Below are 17,308 nucleotides of genomic sequence, written 5' to 3'. Positions count from 1 at the left end.
GCTACACGAGACATGCCCCACCAATTTCCATCAGAAAGTCTAACAGAATTTCTTCCTAGTTCACAAACTTGAACCGGATTTTTAAACTTGGATATTCCTTTCCCAACAAGAATTGGATTCTTCACGCGTACCCAATCTACATTATTTCTTTAAGCTAGAATTGGTTTTAGCAAATCTCTTTAAATTTGCAAGATTAGAATTAAGTTCAGCTGATTTCCACCATTCATTCACACTTCCATCTTTTTGAGAAATTTTTGTTGTCCAAAAAGGACAAAGTTCAGTGGTGGGTTCTCTACCTCTCATCAGTTCGAAAGGAGATTTCCCAGTCACAGAATATGGAGTGGTACGGTGAGACCAAACTATCTCTTGAATGGACTTAGCAACGCAAGATTTGGTTTTGACAGAGGATCGAATACATTCCACAAGTACTTTGTTAAAACGTTCAACTTTACCATTGCTTTGAGGGTGGTAAAGGGGTGTTCTCAAATGTTTTATAGGACAATTTTCTAAAAATGAAGACATTTCAGATGACGTAAACTGAACTCCATTATCAGTAAGAATCTCACCAGGAAGACCTTCTCTTGAAAACACTCTTTGAAAACATTCAATTGTTTTTTTAGTAGTTGGTTCAGAAATTGCTTCAACTTCGACCCACCTAGAGAGGTGATCAACCATCACAATAAAAAATCTCATGTAGTTGGGAAGAATTTGATAAGGACCTAAGAAATCAAACCCAATGCGTTGCCAAGGTCTCTTGGGACAAGGATTGATTGATTGAACTTGAGGTTCAGTTATTAAAAAACCTTATCACTGAGTTTGCACTTTGCACAGTTGGACACAAATTCTTCAACCTCAGAATCCATGCGAGGCCACCAAACTCTCTCTCTGATCTTTTTCTTGGTCAAGGTGGAACCTAGATGACCCCCATGTGCTAAGCCAATTAAACGTTGATGAAAAGAGACGGGAGCTCAGCTCATCCAAAACCTTCCAAAATGTTTGAAGTTCACCTTGCAACACAGTTTCTTTAGGCCAACCAGATTTTACAAATGTGATAACTTGGTTAAGAATGGGATCAGAATAAATAGCAGGGATCCAGTCTTTTTCACAAAAAGTGGCATCTCCTATGTATGCAATAAAACACTCTTCTATTTGTTTCCCATTCCTGATTTTTAGGTTCATCAATAGGGAGTCTGGAAAGACAGTTTGCACAGGAATTTTTTACCACCGGGAATGTATTGAATAGAAAAAGTGAATTCTAGAAGTTTTGATGCCAACCTTGAAATATGAGCTCTGGTACGTTTAATGTTCTTGCCAGAAAGTATATTTACCAAAGGACAGTGATCAGTTTTAAGTATGAAAGGTCTACCCCAAACATAAGCTTTACATTTTTCTACACTCCAAACACAGGCTAGGAGTTCTTTTTTAATCACTGAATACTTGCGTTCAGCAGCTCTGAGAGTCCTGGATGCAAATCCTATGGTAAATTCATGTCCATTGTCCATTTGGGTGGGAACAGCTCCAAGACCATACTCACAGGCATCAACAGTTACAATAGTAGTTCTGCCTTCAAGAAAAGGTTGTAAAGCAGGGGCATTCACAATTCTTTCTTTAATTTCTTTAAAAAATTGTTCACAAGATTCCGACCATATAAATTCTGCATTTTTCTTTAACAGGGGTCTAAAACATTCTGTTAGATTGGCAAAATTCTTTAAAAATTTGGCATAAAATTCACACATGCCTAGAAAGGAAAGTAACTGTTCTTTGTTTTTGGGAGCTGGTGCATCTGTTATACTCTTGATAAGTCAAGGCATAGGTTTGACCCCTTGAGCGGAAAAAACGTGACCCAGATACTCAATCTCTGTGTTTTTTTTTTTTTTTTCCCAAAAACCTTTATTCTTTTAAATCAGTGACACAGCTATTCAGCCGACAACCCGGAGGCACGGCAGCTTTAGAAACACAACACATGTGAGCGTCCACATTTCACTGACAGGAGAATCAAAGGTTCTATTTTAAATAAACACAAACCCAAACCTAAACACAAGCAAGGCGATAAGTACTGAAAGCACAAAAAGGGTTCCCATCAGGGGGAGCGAGCCCCATTTCGTCCATCAGAAACAGGTCTATAGTAAGGGAAAGGAGGGGAAGTCAGAGACTCAAGAAGACAAACACATACCAGCAAGGAGTACAAAGCCGGAAAGAAAGCTAAGGGGAGAGCTGCTCCTCAGGCGGGTCCGGGTCTGGGGGCAGGCATATGCCCCCTCTGTACTGGTTCCATCGCGCCCATACAGAGTGCCATTTCCGAGGGCGCCCTGGAGCACAATACACTGTCTTCTCCCTGAACATGCTCCAGTCCATGTTTTCCATCCACGCTGTCAATGTAGGAGGCCTAGTAGAGCCCCACAGGCGAGCGGTGTCGCGCTTGGCTACCATGTTCCCTAGGGTCACCCACTGAGTCTGTGCCGCGTCGTGGTCAGTAGGACCCCAAACATTCAGGAGACAACACCGCGCCTCCGGCTGCATGACGATGCCTGTCACCTCCCCCATCACATCGTGGATTCGCTTCCAAAACTCCATAATCGCACCGCATTCCCAAATAATATGTAGGAAGGTGCCCACCATACCACAGCCTCTCTTACATAAGCCCTCCTCAGAGAAACCCATATGAACCAGCCTGGGCCCCGTCACGTAGACCCTATGGAGTATTTTAAGCTGCACCAGCCGCAGGCGCGCGGGGATCGCGACCTCTTTGGGAAAAGAAACTGCATACTGCAAATCCTCATCATCTAGTTCGAGGCCATCCCTGGTCCATTGATCGCGCAACCCTAGAAGAAGATCCGCCCGAACATTAATTAGTTTCTTATAAATGAGCGAGATTGTACTCTCTGGCATATGGCCATCCAGGATCCGGTCCTCTAACGGAGAGGACTCAGGCACCTTCTCCCCTTCTACAAGGACTGACCGCAAGGCGTGGCACACTTGAGCATATCGGAAGAACTCCGTGCTCCCTAGCTCATATTCCTTCTGCAGCTCCTCGAATGACTTTACCCTACCCTTAACCAAAAGGTCTCCAACCCTGGATATACCGATCAGGTCCCATTTCTCAAACCCTTTTGTATGCCAGAGCTTCCCCAGAATATCGGAGTCAAACAGAGGGGTGGCAAGGGTAAGCTTACCCTTCCAGCCCAGTGAATCCGTCGCCACCTTCCATACATGCACGGCCACCCTGGTGGGCCCCGTGAGGGTTAAGTCCGACGACTTCGAGTACAACGCTCTGTGGTAATTACCCCCACGCAGCAACCATCGGTCCATGGCGTAGCCGGGGCTCAGCGCCGGACCATATACACCATGGTTAATCGCGCTCAACTGAGTGGCCCAATAATAACGTCGAATGTCTGGAAGCGCGATACCCCCGTCGTACCACGGAAGCGTCAACTTAGCAATCGCTATGCGCGGGCGCCCTTCCCACAATAGCGCGCGCTGGTGGCTTTCGACCTCACGGAAATAACTGGCCGGGACCAAGTCAAGGGTATTCTGCAGGGCATAGAGGAAACGGGGAAGAGACATCATTTTAAACAGGGCGGCACGGCCAAGGAGGGAAAGCGGCAACCGCCGCCAGCCCGCCACGTCCCGTCGCAGGCGTGCCAAGGGAGGGAGCAAGTTGTTCTCGTATCTTAAAATGGGGTCGGTGGAAATATAGATCCCCAAGTACAAAAAGCCCTGCCGGGCTATCTGGATCGAGCAGTTGCGCGGGACAGGCGGGACATCCCCACACAGGACATACAAGTATGACTTCCCCCAATTAATGACAAGACCAGAGTTCCTACCGAAAGAAGTCAAGACGTCGCAAACCACTATCAGACATTTCTTAGGCGAGGTGAGGTATAGCAGAATATCGTCGGCGTAAAGTGAAATATGGTCTTCGTGGTCAGGCGACCAACGAATCCCACGTATATCCGGGTGCCATCGTATCCACGCCGCCAGCGGCTCAAGAGCAAGGGCGAACAACAACGGCGACAGGGGACAGCCCTGCCGGGTGCCTCTCCCGAGCTCGAACGGTGTCGACGCCCGCCCGTTCACCACGACGCTAGCAAGAGGCCCCTCATAGAGCAACCTCACCCAGCCTACAAATCCAGGCCCAAAGCCGAACTTGGCTAGCACAGCCCACAGGTATGCCCACTCCACCATGTCGAAGGCCATCGTGGCATCGAGGGACGCCACAATAGCCGGCTCTCGCATCGTGCCCGTCCTAGCGATCACTCCATGAAGGCGTCCAAGATTCAGTGCAGTGTTACGGTGCGGGATGAAGCCCGACTGATCCGGGTGGATCAAGTCGCCAAGCACCCGGACCAGGCGGTTAGCAAGGATCTTAGCAAGGATTTTCAGCTCGGCGTTGAGAAGTGATATCGGCCGATAGGAGCCACACTTGTCCCGGGGCTTACCGTCTTTATGTATTACCACAATCGTCGCCAGCCGTTGATCGAGCGGAAGAAACCCATTCACCCGCGCCTCTACGAACATGGCGCGCAGGTGAGGAGCCAACTTATCCGGACGAAGCTTATACAGCTCAATCGGCAAACCATTTGGGCCGGAGGCCTTACCGGAGCGCAACGCACGGATAGCACACGCCACTTCGTCTACAGTTATATCTCCATCGAGGTCATCCCTATCAATGGCAGAAAGGCAGGGCAGAGCGATATCACGCAGAAGGTCACACGAGTCCTCAGTCGGCCTATCCGAAACCGAGGTGTATACCGTACGAAAATAGTCCGAGAAACACTGAACTATACCGTCGGGGTCAGTGACAACCTCTCCACCATCCATCGACAACTCCGGCACCACTCGATTAACACGCTCTTTTTTATCCAACCACGCCAGCAATTTCCCGGCCTTATCACCAACATCGTACAATCGACCCTGCTGCTCCCTATTGAGGGTCTTGGCAGCGTTCGTCACCAGATCCCTATATTCCAATTGCTTCAAGCTCAAATTATGCAGTGTGGCCGTTGCAACATCCTCTTCCAAGGCCACTTCTAAAGCCGCTATCTCGTCCTCTACTTGTGTCACCTCGGCGTCTCTCCGCCGCTTGGCGGCCACTACCAAGGAAAGGGCCTCCCCTCTCAATACAGTCTTAAAAGCTTCCCACAAGGACACCGCTGATTCAACTGAACCCTGATTATCTTGAAAATAGTGATCAACTGTCTTCAGCAACGCACTGCGCAGCTTGGGGTCACGAAAGTACCAGGGGTTAATGGGAGCCACCTTGCCCCCCACCACCCGGCCAATATCCAGACGGGCCCACACCGGCGAATGATCAGATATGCCCCGTGCCATGTGCCTAGCCTCAGATACCAATGAGGCGTGCGCAGCCAGAGTGAGCAAGTAATCAATCCGAGAGAGACTCCCGTGGGCCCCGGAATGAAAGGTATATTGTCTCTGAGTGGGGTGCCGTAGCCTCCAACAGTCTACCAGGCCAAAAGTATCTATAAAGTCAGGAAGCCACTTCTGAGCACCCCCGGTGTCCCTGGGCGGGTACCTATCGAGCATTCCAGATCCAACCGCATTGAAGTCTCCTCCCACCACTAACATCCCTTCGGGGAGTTCCAACAAGGCCTTGCCCAGATCAGCAAACGTGGAGGCCTGCAGGGCAGGGGGGACATAAACAGAAACCAATACCAACGTTCTGCCCTCCCACCTCCCCGCCACAGCCACAAAGCGCCCCCTGTCATCAGTGATGGTGGAGTCAACCTCAAATGGTAGGGAAGCTCTAACAAGTATGCCCGCACCCCTGGAGCCCGAGGAGAACCCCGAGTGAGCAATGAATTTATAACCCTTTCTGTTAAGTGCATAACATGTATTCCCTATAAGGTGGGTCTCCTGCAGGAGGACCACATCTGGCGAGGTCCGTTTCAAGAATTGCAGGACTATCCCCCGTTTAATACGATCCCCTAAGCCATTAACATTCCAGCTAATTATGTTTAAGCCCCTATCCCCCATCCCCAAACACAAAGAGACCTCCACCCCCCCCGGAGAACCACGATCGGACAATACTGACAACAATTGCTACGCCTTGCGAGAAAAAAACAACCCCCAACAACAACCCCAACATCCCGAATCCCCCCCCTCCCTGCACCCCTGCGTCAGCTTACAAAGCCCCCCCAACTTGCAGTGTGCCTGTCGCCCTATCAAAAACAAATCTACAAAAAGTACCCCAAGGGAGGAAAGAGCTCCTATCTTCCCCCCGCCGCCCTCCCATTACTGCAGTAGGGTGCGAGTCACTGTCCGGGGCTGAGTCAAAACAGACCGACACCGGAGGTATCACTTCTGTCCATCCTGGTCGCCTTCCGCTCCATCCACGCGGTCCCGGTCGGGCTGTCGCCGAGGGAGCGCATCCAACCAGTCCCCTGCCATGTCCGGTGATTCGAAGAAGAAAGTCCGATCCTCATACACCACACGTAGCCTGGCGGGGAAAAGCATGGCATACTTCAGGTCCATCTCCCTAAGCCGCCGCTTCACCCCCAGGAAACTCTGCCTCTGTTTCTGCACCATCTGGGTGAAGTCAGGATAAAAGCTCACAGAGGCATTCTGAAAAGGCACCGGGCCTGTCACCCTCGATGCTTGCAGGATAGCGTCTCGATCCCGAAAATTAAAGATCCGGGCGACAATCGGCCGCGGGGGGGCTCCCACCTTAGGCCGTCCGCCAGGCACTCGGTGAGCCCGCTCAACCGCAAAAAACTTGCCGAGGCCCTTAGGCGCAAGATGATTCACCACCAAGTCCTCGACGAGTAAATCCACGGAGAGCTCCTCCGAAGTTTCCGGGACCCCAATAAGGCGCACATTATTGCGCCGGGCCCGACCTTCAAAGTCTTCGAGCCGGCGGGCGGAGAGGTCATTCGCGGTTCGTAACTTACGAACCTCAGCCTGGAGTTCCGAGACATCGTCCGCGAGGCCAGTAGTCTTGAGGTCCAGGGATTTGACCCGCTCATTGGTTTTGCCCAGGTCCGCGCGAATCAAGTTGACATCAACCAAAATCATGTCCACCTTGTGCGCCAGGGTCTCGAACTGTCGCCCAATCGAAGATTGCATCCCATCTATCGCCCCCTTGATATCCTGCAATGATAACTCCGAGGCTGGGGATGAATCGGCCTTCTGTGCTTCCAGCGACTGTCCCGATCCACCAGGCGACCCCTTCTGCTGGGCATAGCGATCCATATTGTTGGATTGGGTATAGCCTCCCCGCCTGGTAGTCTTAGACTTCGGCTTGTCTGCCTCCGATTTGGTCGACATCTCGAACAGCAGGGCGGTCAGTCGCAAAAAGACGTCCCTCACTCAGCCAGAGGAAACAGGGTCAACTAGGACTTCAGCAGCCAGCCAGGGTCGAGTGGAGGTCTTCCAGATAACAGGGGATCGGCACGAAGCACTCTCAACCCAGAGCAAGCAAAGGGCGAGAAAGCGAAAGTGAAAGTGCAGCGGCACCCGTCCGCCAGTTCACACCTCCCAAGGCCGCTGTTGTTCAATTAGTGGCCGGGCATCCTGCCAACGCAAGCCCCTGGCATCCTACGGAGGTAGGCCGCAATCTTCCGCCATGCACAACTTCGGTCCCCGGTGGGCGATCTTAGCCCGGACAACGTCAATCGCCACAGCTGTGACTCATCTGCAGGATTCCGTGCATGAAAATCAGGATTTAGGACAGGATGATTGCAGGAGGGCGCGAGGGTCGCGGGAGCTCAAGGCTCACGCGGCCATCTTGGTCAAGCGCTAGGCTCCTCCCAATCTCTGTGGTTTTGAAAATACATTTGTCTTTTCTCAATGTAGCTCCCCTTGATTGAAGTATATTCAAAACTTTTGTTATTAGACGATCATGTTAAGATTCACTTTTAGTGAATAGTAAAATATCATCCTGGAAAACAGCTACTTGAGAAATACCAAGAAACATTTCAGACATTAATCATTGGAAAACAACCGCCGCTAAGGCTATGCCAAAAGGCATCCTACAAAATTGAAAGGTGCCATCAGGTGTGATAAAAGCAGTGAGGTGATGAGAAGCTTTGTCTAATTCCACCTGATGGTAAGCGGATCTGAGGTCTAGTTTAGTGAACTAGTTGGATTGTCCAATTTTTGTCATTAAGTCATCAATCCTGGGCAAAGGGAAGTTGATAGCATCATTGACACTTCTTAAATAAACACGCATTCTGTGAGGATCGGCTCGCGAGGCGGGCCACGAAGCGCCTGCACTGCCTACAATCCCCAGAGGGCCGTGGGAGAGAAGGCGGAGCCACGCCTATAAAGAACAACAACGCGCGTTGACGTATGCGCGTAATTCCGTCCGTTTCCTGTTCATAGATTCGAATCCCGAAAAAAGAAGACCGGAGATCGTTGTCCGCGGAGAAAGCTTCTTCGCCTTGCAAGGGGAGCCGGACGGACCCTACACTGTCTGCCCCCATGTACCACAGAGAGCGCTGGTGTACTCAGAAAACGCCCAAGTCGTGAGTAATAGTGACAATGGGCCGGGAAACGACTCCCGGGTAATCCATAGACTGGTGAGGGAAGAGAGGAGGCGACTCTCTCGCTCACGCGCTGTTCGCATGCGACTCCAAAGGGAGAGCTAAACTTTGGGCCCATTCTTGTATTATTTGAGGATTCCGTTTCTCTTTTTGATCCGTTTTTGTCACACTACAACTTCTTATGGGCGGAGTGACCCATGGGTGTGATTTGGCCTTCTAATGCTGGATACCTCTGGAAAACATGTAACAAATTAGGGGGGGACCTTTTGTGTTGATGTATGGAACAATGGTTTAATCTGCACGTACAGAAGGTAGTAAAGCTACTGGTTCGTTTGGTGGCATCACAGAACTGCAGAGACACATTTTTTGCACAAGGGGTTTCTACGCAGGTGTGGACCAAGGGGATACCGGTGTGCTGGCTCTGGGGAAAGCGATTGGTGGAGTTGGGATAATGTAGTGTGTTCTTCTTGTTTATTATGACAGGTATGAAGTAATACCTGTGGGTAGAGGAGGATGACAGGATGTGGTGTTGCATCATTCGAAAAAGGTATAAAGTATGGCCTAGTAAGAATTTATTGAGAGTAGTGTTGCATGCTTCCGTGGTTGGTTAACGGTGTATTTTTGTATTACAGGTTCTCCTCTCCACTGTTCCCTTCCTACCCTTCCCTCACTTGATCGTTCCAATACTCCGTGCAATTACTGTAGGAGTTTGGGGAGATCTAGAGGTGGAAATCTTGTTACGTCGCTCGAACCCTGAGGAGCTTCCCATTCAGAACAGGAGCATAACAGAATTACGCGCCCAAGAAAAAACAGCTCCTCCCGGTTTGGGTTTCGTAACCAGACCACCATGGAGGAGGTCCTCCAGGCGCTAGCTGCAGTTCAACAGGAACTAGCGGCTTCTAGGGCAGAGACTGCGGCCTTGAGAGAGAGAGTAGAGAGATTGGCAAGAAACCCGTTTGATGTGGGTGCCAGTAACCCTCAGATACATGTTACAGTCCCTCCGCCCATCCCCCTGGCCAGCCCCGAACGGTACGCAGGGGACCCCCAGAAGATACAGGTATTCCTTACACAGGTCATGATGCATTTTTCCTGTAAGCCTTCTTCGTTTCCCAACAACCATTCTCGAGTGGCGTTCGCAATCTCTTATTTGGTAGGGGACGCCGTAAACTGGGCTGTGCCGTTGGTAAGGAATAACGACCCGATCCTGTCAGATTGAGATGAGTTTCGCGCAGCGCTGGAAGGGGTCTTTGATAGGAGAACCACGACCTTTAGCGCAGATAGAGAGCTTCTTGACTTAAGACAAGGCAGAAACGACTTGGTGACTTATTGGACCTCATTTAATAGGTTGGTGGCGGAAGCTGCATGGCCAGAAGAAAAGAGAATGTCCCTTTTTTACCAAGGCCTTTGTGACGAGTTAAAAGACGTTATTGCCAGAATAGACCCCCAGCCCCGTTCTTACACCGATTTAGTAAGCCTCTCATTGCGATTAGATGGACGCATAGCAGATAGAGGAGGGGATAGGCGCAAAGGAGAAGGAGCGGGGTTCAGGCTGGAGAAAGGTCCCAAAAAGGAAGGGGAGGGGCACAAACTCACTACAGAGCCCATGGAAGTAGGAGCGATTCGCGCGCCTTTGTCACGCAGTGAGAGAGAGAGCCGACGCTCCCAAGGCCTTTGTATGTATTGTGGCAAAAGGGGACATTACGTCCGTGAGTGTCCAGTACGGCCCAGGAAACCAGGGAACACGTTCAAACCCCGGAAGTTCCTGGCATCCACAGGGAACCCAGAAGGCACGGGAGCTTCTGTAGCCCCCGTAGGGCAGATAGCAGACAAGGAATGGAGAACCCCTTCCTTAGCCGTGGCTCACCAGACGGACGCCGAGTCCCATATGGTGTAGACAACATGTCTAGAACCCGAACATCGAGTGTCTCAGGTCTTGGTTATGCTTGACACAGGGGCCACAGGGAACTTTATTGACCGCGGGTTGGTAGATGTCCTGCAATTACAGAGCGTACCATGAGAGATACCAGAGGAGGTCTTGGCAGTGGACGGAAAGCCACTGACCTCGGGGTTACTGCTAGAACAGACAGAGGCCGTACAACTTACCATTAGAGCAGGGGGGAGAAGACACGTGGAAATCCTAGCCCTGAATATCATCGAGGCACCTCAGTATGAGGTGATCTTGGGTATGCCGTGGTTCAGACAGCAGAACCCTTCCATAGATTGGCGTGAAAAGACCATCCAGTTCTTATCAGAAGAGTGTCAGGAACATCTCATGTCAGAGCCAGAGTCGTGTGCAACAATGTTATCTAGCCCGTTCTTGCTGGCAACGGCGGCAGAAAAGGAAGTGAAACTCCCTCAGGAATGTGCCCAGTTCGCTGATGTCTTTAGCAAGACAAGGGCGGAGCAGCTCCCGTTTCACAGATCATACGACTGTCAGATAGACTTAGTCGAGGGAGCTATCCTACCTGCATGCAGGGTTTACGCACTCTCAGAACCAGAGACCAACTATTTGAGGGAGTACCTCGATCACTTCTTGGACCTGGGGTTTATCAGACCTTCCCGTTCCCCGGCAGCCTCCCCTCTCTTTTTTCATAGCGAAGGCAAATGGGGAATTGAGAGCATGCTGTGATTATCGTGTATTGAATAAAAACACCGTACGCAACAGGTATCCTCTCCCCCTTATACCTGTCCTGTTAGACCAAGTGCGTGATGCAGAGATATACACCAGGTTAGACCTTCGAGGCGCATATCACCTTATTCGGGTTAGAAGTGGGGACGAATGGAAAACAGCGTTTAAAACACGCTACGGTCTGTATGAGTACACTGTGATGCCGTTCGGGCTCTGCAATGCCCCAGCGGCTTTTCAGTTTTTTCTGAATGATGTCCTGAAAGAATACATAGACCACACAGTGGTGGTGTACATAGACGACATCTTGATATACTCTGCGTCAGAGACACTCCTGGGAACCCTCCAGCAATGTCAATGCCCCTGCGGTGGTTCGCTCCTTTCACCGCCGGCATCCGGACAAACCAGGCTCTAGGAGGCGCTGAGCAGGGGATCTACTGTGAGGATCGGCTCGCGAGGCGGTCCACGAAGCGCCTGCACTGCCTACAATCCCCAGAGGGCCGTGGGAGAGAAGGCGGAGCCACGCCTATAAAGAACAACAACGCGCGTTGACGTATGCGCGTAATTACGTCAGTTTCCTGTTCATAGATTCGAATCCCGAAGAAAGAAGACCGGAGATCGTTGTCTGCGGAGAAAGCTTCTTCGCCTTGCAAGGGGAGCCGGACGGACCCTACACTGTCTGCCCCCGTGTACCACAGAGAGCGCTGGTGTGCTCAGAAAACGCCCAAGTCGTGAGTAATAGTGACAATGTGCCGGGAAACAACTCCCCGGTAATCCATAGACTGGTGAGGGAAGAGAGGAGGCGACTCTCTCGCTCACGCGCTGTTCGCATGCAACTCCAAAGGGAGAGCTAAACTTTGGGCCCATTCTTGTATTATTTGAGGATTCCGTTTCTCTTTTTGATCCGTTTTTGTCACACTACAACTCCTTATTGGCGGAGTGACCCGTGGGTGTGATTTGGCCTCCTAATGCCGAATACCTCTGGAAAACATGTAACAAATTAGGGGAGGACCTTTTGTGTTGATGTATGGAACAATGGTTTAATCTGCACGTACAGAAGGTAGTAAAGGTACTGGTTCTTTTGGTGGCATCACAGAACTGCAGAGACTGAAGTCTGCCCAAAGCGCTGGGGTTGCACCGCGCTTCACATCACGTTAGGGGAGAACCCAAGGCTCAGTGAGCTTCAACACATTTTTTGCACAAGGGGTTTCTACGGAGGTGTGTACCAAGGGGGAACCTGTGTGCTGGCTCTGGGGAAAGCGATTGGTGGAGTTGGGATAATGTAGTGTGTTCTTCTTGTTTATTACGACAGGTATGAAGTAATACCTGTGGGTAGAGGAGGATGACAGGAGTGGTGTTGCATCATTCAAAAAAGGTATAAAGTATGGCCTAGTGAGAATTTATTGAGAGTAGTGTTGCATGCTTCCGTGGTTGGTTAACGGTGTATTTTTGTATTACAGGTTCTCCTCCCCGCTGTTCCCTTCCTACCCTTCCCTCACTTGATCGTTCCAATACTCCGTGCAATTACTGTAGGAGTTTGGGGAGATTTAGAGATGGAAATCTTGTTACGTCGCTCGAACCCTGAGGAGCTTCCCATTTGGAATAGGAGCATAACACATTCTCAGTTCACCTGTCTTTTTCTTTGCCAAAACTATGGGAGAAAGCCATAATGTGCCCTCTACTTTTTCGATGATGCCTTGCTTACACATGTCAGATAGCATATCTGATAGATCTTTTCTGACACTATAAGGTATACTGCGCAATTTGAGTTTGATAGGTGCTACATCTTGTTTGACTTTCACAGAATATACAAAATTTGAAATTTTTCCTAATTTGTTTTGAAAAACTTCAGGAAATTTATTTTCCCAATTAATGTCAATATTAGTAACAGATTTAACATCATATTTTTCAATAGTGATAGGATTTTTTGAACCAGGCCTAATAGTTAAGTTAAACTTGGCTTGATGAATAAGGCCTAACACATTAATGCCTTTGCGTGCTACATAGATCTTTCCACTTATAGAGGAATGTAGTAGTTTAATGGACGACCAAAAATAACCCATCAAATCTACTTTACTACCCTCAAAGGCCACAGTCATGACATCCGGAGGCAGTAAATGCTGTGAGCTCCAAAATTGTGTATATTTGATATGATCTATAATGGTGATACGAGCTCCAGTGTCTACTAAGAGCATAATGGAAATACCATTGATCCACACTTCAATTTCTGGATCCGCAATAGAAGAAATTTTGTCTTGTTTGATGCATCTGATGCCTAGTGATAACTCTCTAACCATAGTTTCGCAATTGCTGTCATCAGTGTCATGGTCATCATTTACTACACAACGGACAGGATTAGTGTTATGAAACCTACCTCCAATGTTAAACCTACCACCTCTGCAAGCTTTGGAAAAATGACCCACCTTCCCACATTTTTTACATTGTTGTCCAAGTGCAGGACAATATTTGAAAGAGGAAACATGGTTAGGTGAACCACACCTGAAACAAATAATTTAGCGAGTTTGAAGAAATGGGTGTGAAGTTTGGGATGTAGATTTAAAAACTGTTTTGTTATTTTTGATGTCACTTTTATCAGAATTAGAAGGACATTTTTTGATGACGGTACCTGAAATGGTAGTTTTGTTAAGTGACTCTTCTAAGAATTTCACGTCTTGACATGAACCCTCAATACTTTTAGCTATATCAACAGCTTTATCTAAGGACGGATTCTTACACGTAAGAAGACGTTCTTGGATTTTCTTGGAGTTGCATCTAACTACAATAGTTGATCCATTATTGACTGTGACGTAAAATCTTCAGAATCACAGGTTGCCGCTAGTACTTTTAAAGCAGTAACGTCAGAGTCTATGCTTTCTGTAGGTTTTTGTACTCGTGTGAAAAATTTAAATCTATGAAAAACTAGATTTTTGGAATTAGAAAAATATTTATCCAATTGGGCAGTAGCAAGTTAATACTCATCAAGATCAGTTTAATCTATATCAGGATAATCAGGTAAATGATCAAAAATATTTTGCCCCTCAACTCCCAAGTGATAGTACATCAAACCTTTTTTCCTATCTGGTTTGAATTTCGTGGCATCAATAGCTATTAAGTATGCATTAAATGAACGAATCCACAGTTTCCATTCTAGTATAGGTTCACCTGGTTCTTGCAGGAAAGGTGCTGGAGGTGAACAAATGCGAGGCAGATAATGCTCACGAAACAGGACGCGCTCTAGGCAAAGTAGAAATGACAACAGCTGATTACACGAAGCAGCGTTCGAGCACGTTTGAAGGAAACGAAGATTGCTAAGTAACAGTCACAACATTGAAAAAGTCTGTAAAGTAGTGTCATTTCAGTAGGATTTTCACTGAAAAGCAAGATGAGATGATGAAAAGAAAAATAGAATGAGTCTCTCATCTTGATTGTTCACTTACTGGTGCTCTCTGACCCCTTCGCCTTCTTTGGTAAATTCAGCATCCAGTTTGTGTAAAGAACATCTAAGTGATCCCAGATCATCGCCAGTCTAATAATGATGACTCCAAGTAGTCTGCAGTAGCTTTTGTAGGTTTATTCAAGGGAGTACATCTCTTCATGAAGGGGCACTTGGGCAACTGCTTACAACCAGAATGCAGAGCTACAGTGACCTCATGATACATTCTAAGATCTAGGCATTCTAAGCCAAAGGCTTACATTACCACACACATCAATTCAGCAGGTTCTTGTTTCTTTGTTTCTTTATTGATTTTTTTTTTTTTTTAAATGACCGTAGCCAACACGTTTCAACCCAAAAGGTCTTCTTCAGGGCAACAAATAAGTATACAATATCTACATTAAAATTTTGACAGATATATAGAATATTTACAATTTAAAACAAGTGCTTATAATAATTAATCCATAAAGGGAAAAGTGAAGAGACACACAATATTTTCACAATTTATCACAAAGTGCAATATATACAAATATTTACATAAAAACAATATAATTTTTGTTTTTTTACCAAATTTTGCATAATTGAAACCTGCTGAAAAACTTTTACAGCAAAAAGGGGGAAAATTAATCACTCAGAAGATATTTTATATTCAAAACGGCATTCATATGGCATGGGGCAGCGATCCTTCCACCATTTTTAGTGAAATTTTACACATAATTATACACATGCAACAGAGGCAAACGAAAGAACAGAGGCGCTATGGAATACATAAAAAAAGCTTACCAATAACAGTAACAATGCTCTATTTTAGTTCATTAAGATCTTTTTCTGTAGTTCAACTCAGTCCCTCACTCTATCTAGGAGTGCCAGTTGGACCTAGGTAAAGAACGAAAAATGATGGACAAAACATTGCAAATGCGCTAATGTCCAACACAACCTACACAAAAGAGGAATAGATAGTTGAAACATATCTTATTCCTTAAGCACACCAACAAAGTAAATATTTCCTGTTTGAGTTGCCTCTTAGTGAACTATTCCAAGTAGCTCATATAAGTGTGGACATGGGTTTTTTAGCCCATGTACATCTTTAAATCAAGCAGAATTGCAACATAAGACTGTGGCAGTGGCAAGGTATCAAAATAGGCAAAAAATATAATCATTTACATAATGATGCTCGATCTAAAGATCCAAACACATTTAGGATACCTATCTCAAAATGGATACTAAGAGCTTATTAAAGCAGTCAACCTAAAACATATATTCCAATCTAAAAATGTAGCAAAAAGGTCCGATAAAAGGGATCCCATTGGTTTATGCAGACGGGCGGAATATTTGATTATATGTCACAAGCCCAAAGACTATATATCATGGCACAACATCTAGGACGCCCATCTCAAAATGGAGGCGAAGGACTTTAGACAGGCCAGCCTAAGAGATATATTCAAATCTAGGTATATGATCAAGAATCCAAAGTGCATGTAAAAAATATATTCTGTTAGTTTATACAGCCGGGCAGGATATTTAGGGAAATACCCCAAACCCAAAGACTCCATATTACAACAAAGAACGAAGCCTTTTATTTTACAGAGTACCCAACAAGTATCACACACCCATAACAGATTAAAAAGGGTGCAACTACTAGCCTGAAAGTTTGAAGCACGATACCCCGTATGCGAGGTGTGCATGAACATGTGTAAAAAAAAAAAAGTGTCTAGCATATTAGCAGTCCTATGGAATACATGGTAAAGTTAGCCCATAAACTATGTCAACGAATTAAAGAGGAAAGAGAGCCTTTTATTTTACAAAGTACCCAACAGGTATCACACACCCCAAACAAATTAAAAAGGGTGCAACTACTAGCATGAAAGTTTGAAGCACGATACCTCGTGTGCGAGGTGCGCATGAACATGTGTAAAAATAAAGCATCTAGCATATTTAGCAGTCCTATGGAATACATGGTAACGTTAGCCCATAAACTATGTCAACGAATTAATGAGGAAAGAGAGAGAGTGCTCCCCTCCCAGACTTACTAGTTCTATGTAAGAACCGTTCCCGCGGCGTTGCCAAAATTGTCACATTTTTAAAATCCCAATGTGGCGTTTAAATAGCCCGCTACGTGAGTCACCTGTAAACAGTTTGGAACCAGACATGTCTGATTAGTCGTTTTCTTGTCCGCCATCTTTAAGTAGTTTTAAACTAGTTTCGAGAGTAGGCAATGTCAATTCAATTAAAAGTCCGAAATCGGGCTAGGACTATTTCGGGGCACATAAAATACCTTAATAAAACTACTATAGACTTCATGGTAATTATATGAACCAAAAGTCTACATTGCCATTATTTCCTAAACAATTGAAACCAAAAAAAAGAAATACTTGATGCACCGTTTTCACGACCTTTTTGAAAAACAATTCCATCCTTTAGTAGCAATGTCCGATTTTTGGGAACGGCAGCATAAGTATAGATCACGCATATTTCTCAATCAAATAGATCTCTCCTGGCTGATCGCTGTGTCACGGCGCTCAGACCAATCACAACGCTGAATTGCAGCGTTGCGATTGGCTTAGGGGAGGGAGCCTGGCTGCCTGCTTCCTGTTCCTGGAGTCGGTGGCAGGAGAGCAGGAGCAGAGATATGGGACCCGGTGACAAGGTAAGTTTAAGTTGAATTTATTCAAATTTTTTCAATTGCAACCTGGACTGCCCTTCCCCCCTAGCCCCACGCGCCCGCCTCACCAACCGCAAACCTTGCCG

Source organism: Triturus cristatus, chromosome 2_2, assembly GCF_964204655.1.
Source record: "Triturus cristatus chromosome 2_2, aTriCri1.1, whole genome shotgun sequence".
NCBI lineage: Eukaryota > Metazoa > Chordata > Amphibia > Caudata > Salamandridae > Triturus > Triturus cristatus.
This window is presented reverse-complemented; position numbering follows the sequence as displayed.